Here is a 22144-nt window from a genome sequence, read left to right as displayed (position 1 = left end):
CAATGCTAATTAACTCAACTTTAATCTTTTACAGTGCCATACAAAGTAATGACTTCCAATCATGCAGTGTGAGTGTATAAGGCTCTACCATCACTTCAAGAAGGGGTGTAGCAAATGTACTATGAATCCTCCCTTCCTGCACTGCTTTGCTTTACTCTTTAACAGCCTCATATTGCACAGGCTGCCACTTTCAAAGTTGATTTGTCTGACAAAATACTGAACATGCCATAGCGACTCCCAAATCCCCTGGCTTAAGCACTTCCCACTTGCATTCCTGCCACCGATCCCTCAGACCCCCTTTCACCCTCCCCAAAAATAGTCAATGCATTGGGGAGGGAGAGGAAAAAGGTCTAGCTCCTTTTCCAGATCTATAGGACCTGGATCAAAAGGTTTATCAGTGTCAGTGGAATCATTGTCCGAGTTGTCCTGTTCCTGCACTTGGTCCTGTGTTGTGAGGTGTAGAGGAATGAAGGCAGTGAGTTGATTGGCATTGATGGTATGCAGCTGTGGTCTTGCCTCAGAGGCAGTGGGTTGATTGACATGGAGGATATGCAGCTGTAATTCGTTCCTGCTAAGTGGTTAAATAGCCCTGAGGATTGTAGGAGAGAGGATTACAGAGAGAAGGAGTGTCCTGTGGAGAAAGGAGAGATAACACAGACAGTAGACTTTAGCTAATGCTGAAGTCTTGTTGTAGTCTGCTAGTTTCTTTGTGCTGCAATAGTTTGTGTTCTGTGTGAGGTTGATTAAGTTGGACTCTGACAACAACAACTGGTGTCCACCATAGCTGAGGCAAGTGGGAGAGCCTGTGACCTATAACAGACACTATGAGAGGTGAGCCGTTTTAACTAATCTATTTGGGTGTATTGTAATATTTGTTGATAATCTTAACTCAAATTGCAATTTTTGGTACTTAACATAGATGGGGACTAATTGATATGGGTACAGAAGAAGAAAATTCTACATTAACAATGTTTATAAATATATGTCAAAAAAGAAGTGTGAAGTATAACAAGAAGGTAATAAGAGTTTTGCTGGGATGGTGTTAAGTAAATAATGTGCTAGTTATGCTGAAAAATGTCTCTGATATTCAGACATGGTAAAACACTAGAAAAATACTTTTGGAGATTGCCTCAAGAGGTGGTAAAATTAATATGCTATTGCTAACAATGTGGTGATTAGTCTTAGATCTACTAGAACAATTAAATGTGGACAGGGAGACAAACTCCATTTGCAATGCTTACGGATATATCTGAAAAAAGTGTAAAATATGATAAAACATCAATAAGAGTTCTGCTAGTGTGGTATGAAAAGTATGATTTGTCAGTTACAGTAAAAAAGGTTCTCAGCATTCAGACATGGCAAAGTATTGGAAAGATACTTTTTGAGGCTGTCTTGAGGGGAGACAAAATTGCCACAGCTTCATTAACAACATGGAGATTGATCGTAGATTCACTAGAACTAATTATAGACAGAGAAATAAACCTTATATTAACAATGCAAATGAATGTGTTTGAAAATAAAGGTATAAAGTATGATGGCAATAAGAACTCTGCTAGGATAGTGTAAAAGGAATAATTTGCCTGTTACAGTAAAAAGTCTCCAGCATTCAGGTATGGCAAAGTACTGGATTGTTACTTTTGGGGGTTGCCATGAGAGGGGACAAAATTGCTACAGCCTCATTGACAGCATGGAGAGTTGTCTTTGATTTTACCAGAACAAGCAGAAGCAGACAAAGGCTGCGGTTGAAATAGCCACATCCCCGGTTGCAGAGATGATGCCCAATAAGGTACCTTTGGTGCCCTCAGATTCTCTGCCATCACCTGATCCATTCAGTCAAGGCTGGCAGGAGGAGCAGAGTGGCGCCGGGTCAAGTGGGCAGAGTTGGTTCCCTTTGGGGTGACAGGGAGATCCAGTCATTGTCCTGTTGCCTGTCTGTGATCCTGAGCCACCTGTGATAGGCTTATCAGAGGAGACCTTAGGTCATGTTCAACAACCAGTCCAAATTACAACATTAGAATTAGATCCTGTCAAATTCTGGAAAAAAGATGTGGGAGCAAGCACTAGTGGAAGGGGATATCAATGCTGCAGGAGCCACAGGGGGCAGGGTGTTAGCCTGTCCAGTGCTTTGAAAGGATGGTAAGGCTCCCCCTGAGTGGGAATCTATCAACTGGGGAGTGATAAGAGTTAAGGTCAACCTGTCTACAGTACAGAATAGGCTCAGTCTATGCTCAATCGTTGTTACATATCTTTTCACAGCAGAGCTTACTGCTCATGATTGACATTCAGTTGTGCAAACTATATTGACCCCTATGCAAATGTGACTTTTTGAGTCAAATTGGAGGTGCTTGGCAAATGAGCAATCACTGATGAATTTAGAATACCCCCAGGATGACCCATGTTTTGGGGCAGGGATTCCCCAATTGATGGGGGAGGCTCTGGTTAACTCTCCTCAGTTACAAGCTCACCTACATCCTTCAGTTCTGCAGCAAGGAAAAGGTAGTTCTCCAAGCTTTATTGCAGGTCCTGGATCATGGCGTGCCACAACAGTCACAGACCACAATAAAGCAAGGCCCAAATGAGGGATAAGTGCCATTCCTGGATAGGTTGAGAGATGCCTTGGAAAGCCAAATACAGAATGGGGCAGCTAAGGAAGCATTGTTACTTCAATTAGCTAAGGACAATGCAAATGAGGATTGTAGAAAAGTGATTGCAGGCATGGTGAATTGTAATCCCACTTTAATAGAATTAATGGATGTATGTGGGAAGGTAGGAACAGCTGCCTTCCAAACTGAGTGTCTGGCAAAGACCTTTGCTGATGCAGTCAGGGTTGTCCATTGCTGTTACACATGTGGGCAAGAAGGTCACCTAAAGAAGGACTGTCCAAAGAGATTGAGTCCAGGAAGGGCTGATGGCTCTGGTTTGGTATGCCGTTGATGTAACAAACCAGGGCGTTTTGCAAAATACTGTAGATCTAAATTTAACGCTCAAGGATGGTTACTTGCAGGTGATAACAGAAAGCAAGGAAACGGTGGGAGGAACTGTGTGATGATACAAATGAATCCTCCACAACAATTTCAGGCTTATGCAGCCAACTCGCAGCCTGAACTTCAGGGAGTGCTGGATTGGATGTTACCACAGCAGCAGTGTCACAGTCCGCTCGGTGGACATGTGATGGCTTGTTTACTATGATCTTGAAGCACAAAAATCAAGGTGATCATGCCAAGGGGTTATGTTTCAATTAAACAGCACAATTTTTTTGCTCAAAGCGGCTTGTGATAGGTAGAAAGACAGAAAGTGAATAAAAGGTAAAGTAAAAAGAAAAGAGGATTATAGCTACCACCACGGGTCCAAGGTGTCCCTATAGTCCCAGGTCCAGGCAGTGTCCTGCCAGTCCTTCCGTTTGTCATGATCCTTGGTGGGGAAGATCTCCAAAGTTCAGTTGTGAAGGAGCCATCTTTTATGCCAAGCAACACACCTTGCTGCTCCTCTGTTCCATGGACTGTTGCCAGTCTCTGCCTTCTTGAGCAAGGTTATCACACGTGTGCAAAGAAGAGTGCCTGAGGTGTGGTTTGACTTAGAGGCAGGTAGCTTCAGGCTAGGAGGTGTGTTTTTGTATTATAATGAAGAAAGTTCACCTGAAGTTTTTCTGGTTTGCTGTTACAACCATGGTTGTAACAAATCTTCTGGACAGCTGTTAGATGGCCTTATTGTAGTTATTCCTTTCAGTCCCAGGTGGCAGGGAGCGGCATAGTACTCCTCGTACCATGCAGTTCTCTTTCCAGGGTCTTTGTGCCTTGGTGTCCATGAGGACCACATTCCATCTCCAGGTCTCAGTTGACAATGTTGAGACAATAGTGTTCTCTTTAGACACACTCTTACAAGCTGCCATCACAATAGAGGATGATAAAGTACATAAGGTCCCACTGAATGCCATGGGACCCATTGGCAATAAAATGAGTGTGCTGTTGTTTGGACATTCTAGTGTAATATTACAAGGTTTGTTTGCCTTACCAGGAGTCATTGATGCTGATTATATGGGTCAGATTCAAGCAATGGTATAGTCCCCACCCCCCATGTCAATTCCTGAAGGTAGCTGGATTGCACAATTAATTCCTTTCTGGGTGCAAGATGATTATGCCCATGACAAAGTCTGGGGCAAAGAAGGGTTTGGTTTGACAGGAACACCTCAACTTTTCTGGACTCAGTGTACAAAATGCTCGACCAACTCTAACCTGTAAAATCGCCTTTGCCAAAGGGACCCTTCCCACAATATGGATGACTGGAATGATTGACATGGGAGAAGATGTAACTAAATATCTACACATATCTGGCCTCACTCCTTGTTTGTCTTTTTGGCAGGTTCCATATTGGTGGGAGTGGGTGGTGTGAAACAGTGTCCAGAGTCAGTATATGGTGCAAGTTCAAAACCCTGAGGGCCAGACAGCAACAATCCATCCCTATGTGCTTGATGTCCCTCTGAAGTTGTGGGGATGGGATGTTTTGGGACAATGGGGAGTTATTATCGGTACCCAGAAGGATTTTTAATAGGGGCTGCTGTGATGGAGGGCATACAGAGACCTACTCTGCCTTTGCCTTGGAAGACAGATACCCCTGTTTGGGTGGAACAGTGGCCCCTTCCTGAGGAAAAATGTGTAGCCCTCCAACAATTAGTCGAAGAACAACTAGTGCAGGGTCACCTAGAACCTTCCCATAGTCCTTGGAATACCCCTGTGTTTGACAAAAAAGAAATCAGGCAAATGGTGCCTGTTACAAGATTTAAGGAAGGTAAATGGTGTAATGGAGGGAATGGGAGCCCTGCAATTGGGCATGCCTTCCCCGATGATGATCCTGTGAACCTGGGATATTTTGGTAAATGATTTAAAAGATTGGTTTTTTTGCTATTCCTTTACATGAAGCTGATAAATGTAAATTTGCTTTTTTTTCAATACCTAGCAGGAACAATGACTCCTTGTAAGCGATACTGATGGATGGTGTTGCCGCAGGGTATGAAAACCAGTCCTACTATGTCAATGGTATGTAGCAAAGGCATTGTCACCTGTATGGGAACAATTTCAGCAAGTGTATTGCTATCATTATATGGATGATATTCTTGTATCAGCTGCAAATAAGGCTGAACTTCAGCAAGTGTATTCAGTTTTGCAGCAGTCGTTGGCCACCTTTGGGCTATGTATAGCACCAGAAAAGATTCAACAAGCAGCCCCATGGAAATACTTGGGAGTTAAGGTGCTAGATCTGTGGCTCAAGCACTTGTCTATCCAGCTCTGAGTAAATGTCAGAACCCTAAATGATTTGCAGCAATTATTAGGGACCATAAATTGGGTAAGGCCATACTTGGGCCTCACAACAGACCAGTTGAAACAACCCTTTGATCTGTTGAAGGGTGACACTAATTTGATGTCTCCCCAATCACTAACTAAAGAAGCCAGCTTAGCCCTAGAGAGGGTGGCCGATGGTCTGCAACAAAAAAAGGGTACACCGTGTAGACTTAGAAACTCAAATATGTTTATATGTTGTCATTGCTAACTGTCATCCCATGGGATTGTTGGGCCAGTGGAATGAGTGTTGACAGGATCTGTTACATGTCTTGGAATGGTTATTTTTGTCTGTACAACCATGGAAGGTAGTGAGCACTCAGATTGGACTAGTAGTGAAAATCATCACCAAGGGATGTACATGGTGCATTCAGCTCATGGGCCAAGATCCCAATTGCTTGATAATTCACATTGAATGTGATTATGTAAGCTGGTGCTTGGCAAACAGGTTTACAGTTTCCCTTGAATCCTTCTAGAGCCAACTGACAAATATCCTATCATCTTCCCAGTCATAAATTGTTACCAACTTAGACATACAGATACTTCAAAAGCTGCTGGTAGCAGATAGCCCAGTGTAAGGCCCTATGGTCTTTACAGATGGTTCTGGGAAACGGGGGAAGGCAGTGGTCGCTTGGTATGATGGGAAGCAATGGCAAGAATTGATACACTTGACACAGGGATCACCTCAGTTGTTTGAACTTCATGCTGTCATTGTTGCCTTCAAAAGGTTTCCTTGATGTGCTGTAAACATTGTTACAGACTCTGCTTATGTTGCAGATGTAGTGTGACACATTGACCATGTGCTGCTTAAGGAGGTAAATTCAGAACAATTTTTTTCTTATTAAAAACATTATGGGTGATGGTGAGCCAGCATAGATATTACATCCTGTATGTCTGCAGTCACACTAGATTGCCAGGACTTGTCGGTGAAGGAAATGCCTGTGCTGATGCTCTTGCAGCTCCCGCTTGGACTCCTCCAGTGCCAGATCTGATATGACAGGCCTTCATGTCTCAATTTTTTCAGTGGGGGGGCTTGGGCACTGGTCTGTCAATTTAGAATCTCTTGCGGATGCAAAATCCATCATTGCCCCTTGCCCAGAGTGTCAGCAATTGGGTCCTGGACAGATGTTTCCATGAGGGGTCAATCCACATGGATATCAGTCCTTGGATCTGTGGCAAACTGATGTCACGCATGTGCCTTCTTTCAGTTGTTTACAGTATGTTCATGTCTCCATTGATACCTTCTCAAAAGTCATGTGGGCATCGGCCCATACTGGGGAGAAGGCTCTGGATGCCCTTTCACATCTTTGACAGGCTTGGGCTGCTCTGGGGGTTCCAAAGTGTCTGGAGACAGACAATGGACCAGCATATTCATCTGCACGCATGGCCAAGTTCCTTGCCTCTTGGGGGGTGGAATATGTTACTCATATCCCACATTCCCTGACTGGCCAAGCCATTGTGGAACATGTTCATCATACATTAAAACTACTTCTTGAAAAACAAAGGGGGAATGTGTTCTGAGACTCTGTGCTTGTCTATGGAAAGCTGTGTATACATTGAGTTATTTGACTGTGCCGGCTGGGAAAGTGTCCTGTGATTATCTCTCATTTCTTGTCTTTGCAGGGAGGATCTCCTCCCATCTGAGCAAAGGTCTTAAACCTACAAATGGGAAAGTGGACAGGCCTGTGGGATTTAATTACCTGGGGATGTGGGTATGCTTGTGTCTCCACAGATGCAGGGCCATGGTGGCTTCCCACTAGGTGTGTTAAGCCTGTTTTGGATCCTAGAATTGACAAGAGGACATCGGATACCAGCTGTTCCGCAGACCCCTTGAGAGGAGAGTCACAACATCTGGGTGATGCTGATGCAGAGCCTGAATCGGATGTAGCTTTGTGCCTTCTTAACTCAATCTGAACAGCCTTTCCACACCTCCTGCCAAGGGCCCTACAATGGATGATAGACACAGCCTTTTTAGTTAAAAACAAAAAGGGGGAGTTGTAGAGGAATGAAGGCAGTGGGTTGATTAGCATTGATAATATGCAGCTGTGGCCTTGCCTAGAAGGCAGTGGGTTGATTGACATGGATGATGTGTAGCTGTAGCTCATTCCTGCTAAGTAGTTAAATAGCCCTGAGGATTGTGGGAAAGGGGTTGGAATGACAGGGAGCAGTGTGGTTTGACCTCTGGAGGAAGGAGATAGAGCACAGACAGTAGAATCTGACTGATGGTAAAGCCTTGTTGCAGCCTACTAGTGTTTGTGCTGCAGTAGTGAGGGTTGCTGCAATCAGTGACAGGAGCTTTGGGGGCAGAGGTGTGGATGGAGTCACAATCATTGACAGTGTGTTGAGAAGAGTCATGCTGTTGGAGTTTACAGCTTCACCTGGTTTAGCACTGTTAGTAGAATTAGTTGACACTTGGTGGCAAATTCTGGCTACTCTTCACCAAGGTCCTAAATGCATTGCTGACATGGAGTCCCCCTGTGCGGCAGTGTCACACAATAGTCTGCTGACCTCTTGGCAGGCAGGAATTTGCAAAGTGCCATCAGGTGGAAAGTCCAGCACTTTGTCACAAATCCACTCTAACAGAGTCACTACCTGTGGACCCATCATCACATTCTCTAATAAAGTTTGTGTAAAAGGAGACTATAGTCCATTTTGCACTACATTTTTCTGTAGTTCCTTAATCATTTCCCAGTGAAATGCCTGATACTGACCTGGGTGTCTATCTTGTAATAGCATGGGAGATGTGTGCACTCCTCCACTCTTCAATCTATCTCCTGATATCACTGTGTTCCTTATTACTGCTCTGCTACACTACTTTTTCCTTACTTTTGATTGTTCATTTTTTAACTGCTAACCCTCTGATCTTAAATTTATTTTAATCTTGTCTGTCCTAATCAGAGTCCTTGACTGCTCCTTCTAGTTCATCAGAAACATGCTCAGTTTCAGCTTTGCTCTCACTTTGCTCTGTCTGCTGAGCAACATCTTGTTTTGTTGTTACATTAGCTTCCTGCCCCTTCTCAGTCTCTGACCAGGCCTCCTTAGCGATACCTGCAAGCTGTTTTTCTGCATGCATCTCTTTTAATGTCTCAACACTAATTTCCAAGTAGTTGTTACTTGGGTAGCATTCAAGTCTCCTTGAGATTACTTTTCCCAAATTTACTCTCCTGCTGATTCCCACATTTTAACATCAAATATTTTTGTAGAGGTAGCTGGGGTGCCTTGGCTCTTTAACCAGGCTAGCAGCAGTCTCAAATTACTTTTTTCATATAAAATTTCTCTGTTGTGCAAAATATGCTGAAACTTTTTAATTTACTTTTGCTTCTGCAGACATACTTGAACTCACTTTTTAAAGTTTCTTGGCTGCTCATCTGTCTCTAAGCATACAGCTGTTGTCTGCCTGGTCCAGTTGGCCAGATGATTTTTTCAGCCAAGGAGTCTCTGCTGGAACACAGCACTCTTCCACAAGCTGTCATCTTTTTTTTTTTTTTTTTTTTGCCCAGTTCTGTCCTTATCCTTTCAATGTCTCAGAACTCCACCATAGAGTTCACCATTTCAGGAGACTGTGCCTCAGACTCTTTAATCTGACCAGAAGACCCTTTATTAGTTCAAAACCCATGCTTATATATCCTCGTTCAAAACCCATGCTTATATATCCTCATTCACTGTTCATGCACAACATACTAAAATATTTTTGGTTAATTAATACTGTTTACACACTTCCTGGCTACATATAATTGGTTAATTACTAAGCTACACATGCACTGAACTTGCATTTTTTTTCTCTTCTTTCTTATCTTTGTGAGTTTTATGTTCTCAGCCAGCTGTTAAGAGGTGGCAGTGCGCATCCACTCTAGTCTTGCTTCATATCCTGTTTTTCTTCCAGGCGTTCAGCCAACCTTATCTTACTTTCTTCTTTAGCCTTCAAGGTCCTTCACAGGCATTGTGGCCTCCAGCACTTGCCATAAAGCTCTCTACAATGAGGTGACAATACCCAGAGCACTTTGAGCACTCTGTCTTTTAGAGCTACTATACCAGTGCCTTTCACAAAATAGCACTTCATTAAGACCCAGGCTGGGTGACAATCATTGTACCTATTATTGTAGCTTTTTATATTACTGCAGAACAAACAGATAGTCACAGTTCCTTTTAAATAATATTGTTCATTCCTACTATTTATCCAATGTCTTCCCTCATTCAAATATTCCCAGGGTTTCAACCTATAGCACTGGAGGAGTGATTACCTTTGTCTTGTCCTGTTAACAACATAAAGAGACATACATAATGAATGTATTCATTCATACACTGTTAAAACATGGTACACTTGTACAAAACAAAGACTATTAACAAAATTCCCGGGTATTCAAACCATACAGTTAACATCCATCTAGCAACTGCAAATATAACATGTAAAGTGATTTTATCGCAATTTTGAGAGGTCTGCTTACCCTTCTCCTGCTTCTTATATACCAGTCATTAGCAGGTCCCTCCTGGCTCCCAACACTGGGATGCAGTGGCAACCTCTGATTTGCTCGATCTGCCCTCAAGATAGCTAGTGGCTGCCCTATCTGTCAGCAAATCCCTTCATTACCATGCAGGGTACACCCCTTCCATATGGGGACTATGCTGCACACCAGATGTCCCTGTGCGATTTACCAGCTGCCCTGGCCACATGTACAATTTACAGGCCCCTTCTACTAAAACATACTGTTTTCTTCCATGGCTTCAGGAGGTTGTCTGCCCCTGCAGTGAGCAGCTGGTAGCAGAGGCTTCTCCAAGGAAAGTGCTCGGGGTGTGCCCAGGCATGTCCGTTCCACAGTGGATCCCATGGCTGAGCAGAGATCTTCCTGCCTGGCTCGCCAAAACTGACATGCGGATTCAGACTCCCCAGTCTTATCAGATTATAAAGTAGGTATGTTTATTCAGTGCTGAGGGGGTGGGTGTGCACCTGGGGCAACAGCTTGCCTCAATTTATACAATCAAGTGTTGCATATACATAAGGTTTCCAAATATGCCTATATATATTCATAACCTAGTCCTGCTTCATATTAAAATTAGTTCCAAGAAGTCATTTCCATAAGTCCCTCCCAACTGCACTTGCGTAGTGCCTCTTGGTGGTGGTTGTGGGGATGAAGGCTTGGTAGTCTCCCTCGCTCTGAAGTTTTTACCTTCTCTCTTTGCGAAGACTCAGTTGTTCCTTGGTCTTTGTCCAAACTATAGATTTGGTTTTAGCTAGTTCTCATCAAGAACTGTCCTTCAGGAGGAACTGTAGGCTCCTTGCTTCAGTTAAAAACAAAGCATTATTTATCAACAATAATCTAGGTAATTGTTAAGCAATTAGATCTACTAAAATTTCTTTAATCCCTTCCCTCACAACAGTGCCTAGAATTACAAGTAAAGTTTTTCATTAGATATAGAACACAATGGCGTTGTAATTATTAAAGAAAAAAAACATATAAAGGCATGTATGTGGGTTCTAAATTGCAATCACATTTTGTTTGTGAATGAATGTGACATTTTCAGTTTAGGGGAATTACACAGCTTCATAATGCAATATTGTATGCAGGTATAACTTCTTTGTATGTAAGCACTTTATGTGAAAAGATGTTGTTTTAAATTGCAAATTCTGAAGAGCTTCTGGAACTTCTAGGAAGAGCCAGAATTTGTTGCTAAGGCCCCTAATTCTGCTTTCTTATACCTATGCGTTATGATCTCTAATTACATTGTTTCATACTTTTTTTCCCTGTCTCATTCACTGAACAGGATGGATGGTGCTCACGAATTGAGCACCTACTTGATACTTTAATCCTTATCATTCAGTTAGCAACCCCTGCCTTATTTACTGCACATCATTTAAAAGTCTCCAAAGAATACATATTATTCATTCCCTTATGGCCTTTTCTAAGGTGCCTGGCCAAACTATTTTTATCCATTCAATTGTTTTTTCATGTGTGTTTTCTGGTCAATGCCTATAACTTAATTTTATGTACTATGTGAAATAAATACATGTGTGCACATATACACTGCATGCATATATATATATTTAATTACTTTTTAAAGATAATTTTGCAATTATTCCCTTTGATAACTTTTAGAATGGAAACTATTGCATGCTTTAAAACAGTCTTTCATGGGGATATTGAAAGTAAACATAAAATAATGCAAAATGAGTGACTACAGGCATCCATTCACATAACTTCAAACATTCTCATATGCAACACTGTCTTTCATGATTCTCTTCAACTTTAAATGTATCTGTCTGTGTATCCTCTAGGTCAGATAAGTTGTCCCTTTGCTTAAAGGCAGGCAGTACTCCTTGCTGGCTATTTCTTGTTCATTAGTCCCTGTGTGGCCATACTTGTGGTCGTGGACATATTTGTGGTTGTGGCCATTTTAGCCTATACCACCATCTCTATCTCTTCCTAAAACTTTTTGGCCCTGTTGACTTCTGTCCATCCTAGTATCTGCCTCCCTCTCCCCATGGGAGTTATGGGTCATGTTTAATCTCTTAAGAAGTAAAGTTTTGTTGGCTGAATGCAGTTCTTGACACACTTAGGTTTTGCTGGAGGTTTTCCTTCTGGTTGTATTTCTGGCCTTTGCCTAAATCTTCCTTGTTAGGGGTGTGTTCCCTGGGATAGGGCAGGGAAGAGCTGGGATGTGTATCCTGAGTCAGGTTTAGGCTTGCAGGACTTGCTCTGTACTTGCTCTATGAATGTAGTTTTCATATGGGTATAGGCATGTTGAGAACCTGGTTGCAGAGTGCTGCGTGTATGGGAGGATGGGTCACAGCTCCTGGGACTAAAATGAAGGGCAGAGAGCATGAGCAGTGCTTGAGGGGGGGTTGATGGGTCATTGTGAGACTGGAGGTTGCAAAAACTGAATAGAATGCTTCAGCCGGAAGCCTGGGCAGTGGGCAGGTGGGTGACTTCTGTGAAGGGTTGAAAATTAGAGGGTGATGGACACGTAAGACACGAACAAACAGATACTGGCTTTTCGCTAAGTGCTGTGCTGGACAGATAACAAGTTGTCCTCCTTGGGTCAAAAGTTCACTACGAGGAAGACATCTGACTTCATCCCTGCAAGACCACTGGAGGACCCCAACGACCGAAAGGTGCAAGCGCAACAGGGGTGGAGTTATTTAAATAATTTCAAGGAATACTGTAAATAGTTATGAGAAAATAATGAATATGTATATAGCTGATTCAGCCTTGATGGTATATATAAATCATATTTGAACTCATTTGGCGCGCCTCTGACTAGAGTCATGCGCTCAGCGCTGCGGTTTTTGCTCTTTGACTTTGCCTCACAATAAAGATTTCTGAACCGGCCTTAGTGGGTCAGGTATTTATAACAAGTTTGGGGGGTCGTCCGGGATACTAGCTCGCCCAGCCCCAGGATCTTTGGCGACCATCAGATAGGATACGCACCCCACTGATTTTGGTGAACTCTCTGATGGCACGCCTCTGACCACTGGGACTGTTGGCCGAACGCCCAGGAGAGAGGGAGGTTCTTAGAGCAAAAACTACTCGGAGCTCCCTGGGAGATAAAGTCGCGGTTGCCTGTAATTGACGTGCACGAAGACCCGAGTAAGAAAGACTGTAAGTATTAATCGGTTGGGCGGGAAGTGGGGGCTTGACTGCATGACTGAGTGAGACCTGATGGGGTAGCCCCATTCCAGGAAGCGAGCGTGGAGTCTTTCTAACCATGGTTCCAATATCCCGTGAGGGACTTGGCTGGTGAAGAGATGAAGCGAGTGAAAAGCTGTGTGGAAGACAGCCCCAGGGAAAATATGGGACAGAGAAGTAGTAAAATGAGTCCCAGGAAAAAGGGGAGCCAGAGAATACCAAACGAAATACCCCCAGACAGTCCACTGGGGTTGATGTTAGCCAATTGGGAAAGTACTGAGAAAACTAAGGATAAATATAAAACAAAAATGATAAAATATTGTATGTTAGAGTGGACCAAGGAAGAGATTAGACCAGATCATTTGTATTGGCCCTGTTATGGGTCATTTGAGGGTTGGCTTTGTCAAGCATTAAACCTCTACATGAATGCCCGAGAATCCCCTAATCCAGAGGAGAGCGAATACACTGCTTGTTGGAAAGGGGAAATTTGGCCAGGATCAGTGGGAGTGTTCAGAGCAAAGGAGGTAGAAGAATTACCTCGTAAATGGGACCCCCTTGAGTCCTTGCCCCCTCCATACGGTAGTTCCTAATGCCCCTCCATGTGAGGGCACCGGAGGGCCTGATGAAAGAGGAAGTATACCCTGGCCTGACAGGACCCCCAGAACAAGACAGAGACAAACTGTTAAAGCAATGGTGCTAGGCGAAGAACAGGGAGTCGGAGTTTTTCCACTTAGAGAAGTACCATTGGGAGGGGCACAGGGAGGTATTTGGTTTGTGAATGCACCTTTAACTTCTACCAAAGTGAGGAACTTTAAGAAGGAGATCAAGGGCTTATTAGAGGATCCTCTGGGGCTTGCCGAACAATTTGATCAGTTTCTGGGGCCCAGTATCTACACATGGGAAGAAATGCAGTCCATACTGAGCATTATCTTTTCCCCAGAAGAAAGGCAAATGATTAGGGTAGCAGGCATGAGAATTTGGGAGAGGGAAAATCAGCAGGAACCACACGGAGATCAGAAGATGCCCCTAGCAAATCCCAACTGGGCTCATAATAATATGGCTGACAGAAGAAATATGTCAGATTACCGTAGCCTGATTGTTAAAGGTATTAAGGAGGCTACTCCCCTGGGACAGAACGTTGCAAAGGCTTTCAATGGGTGACAGGACAAGGACAAAATGCCCACCAAATGGTTAGCCAGGCTCCGGAAAAACATGCAACAATATTTGGGAGTAGATCCTGAGGGTGCAGCAGGGCAGACCCTTTTGAAGGTACACTTTGTTACTCATGCCTGGCCAGACATCTGCAGTTGGAAAAGTTAGAAGATTGGCAAGAAAAAGGACTAAATGAGCTACTAAGGGAAGCAGAAAAAGTGTATATGAGACAGGATGAGGAAAAAGCTAAATCTAAAGCAAAGATAATGATTGCCACCATGAGGAATGGGGATATTCAGAGAAATAGAGGGATTCCCAAAAAGGGAGGAGAAGAGTGGATGCTTTTACTGTGGGAAGGGAGGACATTTTCAAAGAGAATGTCCAAACCAAAATAAAGATCTTAAGGTCTTAAAAATAACACAGGAAGACAATGCGGAGGATTAGGGGTGTCAGGGGCTCTTCCTCCTGGGGGAAGGATCTCACCTAGAGCCCTTGATAAATCTGCAAGTAGGACTCCAGGAGGAAACATTAGAATTTCTAGTGGACACTGGAGCGGAACGAATATGTGTGTGTCAAGTACCTCTGGGATGTGAAGTAGGCAAAGATACCATAAAAATAATCAGAGCAAAAGGGGAGGGGGTTTAGAGCTCCAATAATTAGACAAATAGAGATGAAAGGGAATAACAGAAGGGGGAAAGGAGACATTTTATTTGTCCCAGGGGCAGGATGCAATTTACTGGGAAGAGACCCGCAAGTTCAACTAGGGATAGGAGTTGTTCCTGATGAAGGAAGGATGGTGGTAAAAATTTTGAGGTTGACTCAGGAGGATGAGTTGAGAATAGACCCTAAAGTGTGGGCTGGGGATGGAAACCGAGGAAGCCTGGGTATAGAACCCATTGTCATTTCTATCCAGGATGAAGGGTGTCTGATAAGGGTTCGGCAATATCCCATATCACTAGAAGGATGAAAAGGGCTCCAATCAATAATTGATGCTCTGGTAAAAGAGGGCACTCTGGAACCCTGTATGTCTCCTCACAATACTCCCATTCTGCCTGTTAAGAAATCCGATGGGACATATCAGCTGGTCCAGGACATTCGAGAAGTAAATAAAAGAACCATAACTTGATATCCTGTAGTACCCAACCCATATACCCTTTTAAGCAAAGTATCACCCCAACATAAGTGCTTTAGTGTAATTGATCTCAAGGATGCATTTTGGGCTTGCCCACTGGATGAGCGGAGCAGAGATGTCTTCACCTTTGAATGGGAAAATCCCTACAATGGATGTAGACAACAATATAGATGGACAAAATTACCGCAGGGGTTTACTGAATCCCTGAACTTATTTGGACAAGCTTTGGAGCAAGTCCTCCAACAGTTCTGAACCCCCAAGGGAACACAGCTAATACAATATGTGGATGACCTATTAGTTTCAGGGGTGGAAGAGGATAAAGTACGGGAAACGACCATACGACTGTTGAACTTTTTAGGATAGGAGGGACTGAGAGTATCCAAGCAGAAACTTCAGTTTGTGGAACCTGAGGTCAAATTTTAGGGCACATCATTAGCCAGGGAAGCTGTAGGCTGAACCCGGAAAGAAGAAATGGCATACTTTCCCTGCCCCCTCCTCGAAATAAGACTGAGGTAAGGAAGCTTTGGGGGCTATTGAGATATTGTAGATTGTGGATTGAGGGTTACACACAGGTAGTAAGATTCTTGTATGACAAACTCGTTGAGGAAAATCTCGCATGGACAAAGGAAGACAAGGCTAGTTTGGAACAACTAAAGACCAAATTGACACAAATACCCAAGTTGAGCCTCCCTTCCTTGGATAAGCCTTTCTATTTATATGTAAATGTGGAAGGTGGTGTAGCACATGGGGTACTGGCTCAGGACTGGGGAGGGATTAAAAAGCCTGTGGCCTTCTTATCCAAAATGTTGGATCCCGTCAGTAGAGGTTGGCTGATATGCATTCAAGCAGTAGCTGCCACCTCAATTTTAGTAGAGGAAAGTCGAAAACTTACATTCACAGGAAAATTGATGGTTCATACCCCACATTCTATCAGAAATATACTTAATCAAAAGGTGGAGTAATGGCTTACTGATAGTAGAATGTTAAAATATGAAGCCATCTTGCTCAGTCAGGAGGATTTGACATTAGTGACCAGCAAGATTTTAAACCCTGCTCAGTTCTTATATGGGGAACCAAAGGAGGAGTTAATACATGATTGTATGGAACTGATTAACTATCAGACTAAAGTCCGAGAGGACCTAGTAGATTATGCTGTGGTGATGCAAGTCAAGACGGACTAAAAAACACTATATCAGCATGGCTGGGTTCAGACAAAATGGCTCTTTATTGTTTTATCATATTGCTTATATATCTTAGATAGTACAGGTGTCAGACGCTGATGGGCTTTCTGTCGTCTTCTTCTTGCTTGCTATTTGCTGTTGCTGTACGTGCCTGTATGCTGCGGTTTTAAGTTCTGGGTTTTCACATCCTGTTTACATGCTTGACATTTTTGTGGCTGTCTTAAGAGTACACAACTAAGTCTTCAAGGTCAACTAACTCGTCTGCAGACCTGCTGCAGATCCCTACATTATGCACTCCCTGAGGGAGAGCAAATATACATAGATGGATCTTCTCAATGTATCCAGGGAAAAAGGATATTGGGGTATGCAGTAATCGACAGGAAATTGATGAGAACAATGGAAAAAGGGAAGCTCCCGGGATCCTGGTCCGCCCAGTGTTGTGAACTTTATGCTCTAAACCGAGCACTTAGGGTCTTGACCAGGAAAATAGGAACAATATATACTGATTCTCACTATGCTTACGGAGTGGTACACACATTTGGGAAAATTTGGGAAAAAAGAGGATTATTAAATGCAAAGGGAAAAGGGTTTATACACGAGAGCCTGATTTTAGAAGTATTAAAAGCTCTAAAGTTACCTGCTGAAATTTCAGTAGTCCACATTAAGGGACACCAAAAGGGAAATACTCCTGAGATAAAGGGGAGTAATCTAGCTGACCAGGAAGCTAGAGATGCTGCTGAGCACGGAAACATCAAAGTGCTTGCAATAACACATGAACCTAATCAACTCGCCCAAATTCCTGGTTTCAAACAGGAGGAAGAAAAGGAGTTGATAAAAACTGGAGGAGCAAAGGACCCCTGCAGAAAGTGGTTCCTTCCCGATGGAAGACAGATATTAAACAAAGAAATAACACGGGAAATAAGGGAATTACACCAACAAACTCACTGGGGAACTCAAGCCTTATATGTGATCACTTTCTAAGACATTTTGGGTGTATAGGGGTGTGATACATGGAGTAATAATTTGTGTCAATTAGATGATTGGTATAGAACAATGGAAAAACACTGAGTAGACTAAGCAGGGGGCCAGAGTGACAGACGGGAAACAGGTGCAGGAAACGGTTGCTTGCATTAGGAGCAGCCATGCGGATATGGTATTGTGAAATATTTAGCTGAGCTTTGTTGTATTGAACAAATCACCTTATATGGTAAAAGAAGGAAGTCAGCTCTTCAGGGTGAGAAAGAGGACAAGTGAGGAAGACGTCTAACTTCATCCCCGATGACTACCAAAGGGACCCTCAACATTAAGCACACAGGCATAAGGAAAGGAACGCCTATGTTAAGGACTAATCTGAATAGCCATGCCATTTCCCGGTATAGCAATGAATATGTATTAGCACACCAAGCATAAAAGGGAACATGTTGTTGTATAGGGTGTGCGTGTTGGTGGAGCACAGACTCCCCACACACCCAGTGCTGTTTACTTGCCTTTTATCATTTATAATAAATACTGCTAAATTCAGATTGAGTTGTATCCTCATTTATAACAGGGGTTTTCACAATAGCCAAACAAATAATTGAAGGATGCATAACCTGCCAGAAAATCAATAAGGCGGCCGTGAGGAGAACCCCAACAGGGGGAAGAAGTTTGGCATTACGTCCCTTTCAAAGTATGCAAGTAGATTTTACTGAGCTTCCCCAAGTCCAGAGGTGGAGGCATTTGTTAGTGATAGTGGACCATTTAACCCATTGGGTGGAAGTGGTTCCAAGTGTAAGGGCTACTGCAAATGCAGCATTAAAGATTTTATTAGAACAAATAGTTCCTAGATATGGGATAATACAACAAATTGATTCAGACAGGGGAACACGCTTCCAAGATAATATTACAAGTGACTGAGGCCTTAGGCATCAAGTGGGAACTGCACACCCCATGGCATCCTCAAAGTTCAGGACAAGTGGAGAGAATGAACCAGACATTAAAATGAGCACTCACTAAATTAATGGTGGAAACACAACTGTCTTGGGTGAAATGTTTACCCTTGGCCTTGTTGAGGGTCAGAAAGCAACCCGAGACTGATTTAGGGGTATCCCCTTATGAAATGATGTTTGGGCTTCCCTTCCTGATCTCACAGCAAGAGATGGCCAGTTATGAAGGAGGAAGTTTAGAAATTCACAAATATATTGAAAGCATATCGAAGAGTCTGGAAAACTTGAGGGAAAAGGGGCTGATATTGCAATCCACGCCATTAGATTTTAAAATCCACAAAATAAATTTTGGGGACTGGGTATTGGTCAAAATTTGGAAAGAACTTTCATTAACACCTCAATGGGAGGGTCCTTTCCAGGTTCTACTGACCACTGAAGTTGCAGTGCGAATGAGAGAGAAAGGATGGACACACATTAGCCGGATAAAAGGACTGGTGGCTGCACCCAATCATTGGGTTGTGACTTCCCCGCCTGGTGACATCAAGGTGACCCTCAAACGAAAGATCAATTGATGAATCAAAACAATCCGGGAAATTTATGGATTGAAGAACCTAAGGAATTAGAGTTTTGAATTTGCCACTGGTTTCAAAAAGAAGTGGGACAGCTTTTCAGGCTGCGGCATTCCTCGTGGGGGAGGATACCTTTACAGTTTGGGGTGTGTGTCTGGACTATATGCAGTAGGAAATCAAACATTTGCACTTGCTTGTGACTTGTATAAGGTGCATAACCCACTGTATCCTGATTTGCGGGAGGAACTGGCCCCTTTTTCGCATCCTGCTTTTATACCCTGCCTATTACATCCAAACGCTGGGCATGGGGCATGGACGAGATGTATCTGTATAGATTGTAGTCAATGCTGGTATTGCCACACTACCAAAAGAAGTTGGTTTTGCCCTAAGTGTCGGCGCTTTAACCACTGACTCGAACTAGGAGGAGTGAGGTGGGACGAGTGTAGAATAGAGACTCTCCTCTGTGGGTGGGAATTGCTGGTTCCTCAGTTATGGGAAGTGCCTGAGGAAAACTGGAACACAGTAATAAGCAAATGCCACCAGCATTTTGCTTGGAAACCACAAGACCTAAACAAGTGAAAAATAGAAATTTAAGTGATCACTATATTTGCTGCCACGAAGATACTGCATACCGGCTGTGAGAAGCAACCTCACAGGCCAGGGAAAGTGGGCAGAGGTATGTTTCACTTCAGATTTCTAATAGTGATTCTTCTCCCGAATATGCTTGTGCTTGGAGAAAGTTCATGTAGTCGATGTATACAAAATGTGTTTCTCCGCGGGAGGAGACAGCTGGTTCTTGCGACTCATACCTTCATAAATGCTGTGTGTTACAAGTTGAACCAGGCCAACACCTGTCCTGTAGGGAACCAGCAATATTGGGTAGCTAAGAATTTTGGAAGATCAGGATACAAAAATGGGTTAACATGCCCCAAAGGGGAAGAATGGATATGTTTTTCCAAGGCTGGACATTTGGACATATCAGATGGAGGAGGGCTTCAAGACCAGGTAAAGAGGGAGTTAGTGCAGAACAGAATTAAGACGCTAATGAAACCTGCCCCGGTATCAAAGTTTCAGCCGGGGCAATTGTATGAGAATCTGATGAAGCAACTAAAGAATGTAATAGAGTTACCAAAATTTGGAAAGAACTTATTTGTAGACCTAGGGGAGAGGATAAGTTGGGAACTGAATGTAACCAATTGTTGGGTTTGTGGAGGGCCGTTAACAACAGAGGAGTGGCCATGGAAAGGGAGTTTCTTAGGACCCAAGGTATTGTTATTCTGGAATCGTACTAAAGTAACCAAGGCAGATAGACCGGAAGGATGGATATTAAGTGCCGAGACCATCGGGGATGAATGTTTGTGGCAAAAAGGAAAACAGTGGAAGACACGAGTGGGTGATTCACCTTGCACAAGATATAAGGTCCATAATGGAACTCATGAATGGTGGTTCCCAGATAAGCCTATGTGATACTGGAATAAAACAGGTGACTCGTGAATATAATAATCTCACCAGATTGTATAATTGCATGGGAGAGGAAGGGCCCTACAAAGGGGTACCAGAGATCTCCCGATATTGGGAAAACTTAAATAATACAGCTCAGGAGTTCTAGAAGGTTCCTGAAGGATTATTTTGGATATGTGGAAAAAGGGCATATTCAGGATTGCCTCCTGACTAGAAGGGTAGCTGTTCGTTGAGAATAATACAACCTGGGTTCTTTCTTCTTCCTGATAAAAAGGGAGAGGAACTGGGAGTCCCGGTATATGATGAACTGAGACGACAAAAAAAGAAATTAAATAGGGGAACCCAACAGTGGGGTAAGGATGAATGGCCCCCTGAAAGGATTATACAGGTCTATGGACCAGCCACTTGGGCACAAAATGGAAGTTGAGCATATCAAACCCCTATTTATATGTCAAACCAGATTATCAGACTGCAGGTTATAGTAGAAGTAATAACTAACAAAACTTCAGCCGCTTTAGAATTGATCGTTAGACAACAGAAACAAACCAGGGCCGCTGTATACCAAAATAGATTGGCCCTGGATTATCTATTAGCTGAAGAAGGAGGAGTATGTGGAAAATGGAATACATCAAATTGCTGTCTAAAAATTGATGATAACAGAGAGGCAGTCCTGGACATGCCCGAGAGATAAGGAAAATAGCTCATGTCCCTGTACAGAAATGGAAATCCATGTTAGATGCAAACTGGTGGGACAACTTGATAGGAATGGCTTGGTGGAAGAAGGTGGGTTTCTGTCGCGACGGAGGGAAGACACAGACACTCAATATGAGTGATCAGCAGACTTCGATTTATTCTGTCTTACAGTCATCTTTTATGCCTTGTTATAATTAGCTCATACATATTACAAAAGTTAAGCTCATTATTGGTTAGTTGCCTAAATACCAAGCCCGCCCCTAGTTTCTCTTCTGTAGTTATCTGTTCCCACCTGCAACATTCTTTTCCCACCGCGATCTTCCTGTTATTGTGTAACAAGAACAGCCAAGGACAGTGTATTTTTGCTTTACTTCAGATAAGCTGAAAGCGATGTGCATTTTTGTCCAGCCAGCTGGACTATGTCTATGTGACCCTTTTCAGCTAGTCAGTTATCCACAATTCCTCCGTTTTTATTTTGGGCGACATAGGCTTGGTTGACCATTTTCAATAACAGCATTTTAACACAGGAAAATACACAGCCAACTTATAAAATCTCAGTTCAGAAGTATAATTCCTGAAATACTTGAAAAATAAAGTTAGCTTGAAGCTTTAATTTAGATGCTCTTTCTGTTCCAGTGATATAAAAAGTTTAAAAAATTCAAAGGTAATTTTAAAGTTCTGAACATGGACTAATGCAAGCTCAAAACCCAAAAAGAAACCAAACTGATGTTTGACTAGGAATATTTGCAAATATTTTAGTGGAAAATCCCTGACCATTAACAATTTTCTGTCCAAATAACAACTGCCCTTATGCAACCAAGCAGTCCATACCTTTTCTGAAGAATACCTCATTGATATCAAAGAATTAACAAAGGGGGAAAATTAGTTCTAAGCTATATACATTCATAAGGGGATTTTTCAATAGTTACATACAGATTTACACACTAAGCCATAATGGCTTGTAGGTGATACACACAAGAAGAGTACGTTGCTTATCTGTCTGAATGTCTATGCTAAATTTGACAACTATGCCACAAGCCAAGCCTACATGGGTGCTGTATGTTATGCACGTTCCT

At 42.9% G+C, this 22144-nt stretch overlaps 1 long non-coding RNA gene across 1 annotated transcript; it reads left to right on the top strand.

Moving 5' to 3' along the window:
- Window positions 1-626: 626 nt before the first annotated feature.
- On the top strand, window positions 627-7333 carry LOC119140853. The gene is made up of 3 exons (XR_005101752.1): window positions 627-831; window positions 4954-5033; window positions 7066-7333. It is a non-coding gene; the product is annotated as an uncharacterized LOC119140853 (long non-coding RNA).
- The last annotated feature ends 14811 nt before the right edge of the window (window positions 7334-22144 follow it).

The sequence above is a fragment of the Falco rusticolus genome, chromosome W (genome assembly GCF_015220075.1).
Source record: "Falco rusticolus isolate bFalRus1 chromosome W, bFalRus1.pri, whole genome shotgun sequence".
NCBI lineage: Eukaryota > Metazoa > Chordata > Aves > Falconiformes > Falconidae > Falco > Falco rusticolus.
The sequence above is the reverse complement of the archived record's forward strand: the minus strand, read 5'-3'. Positions and strand labels throughout refer to the sequence as shown.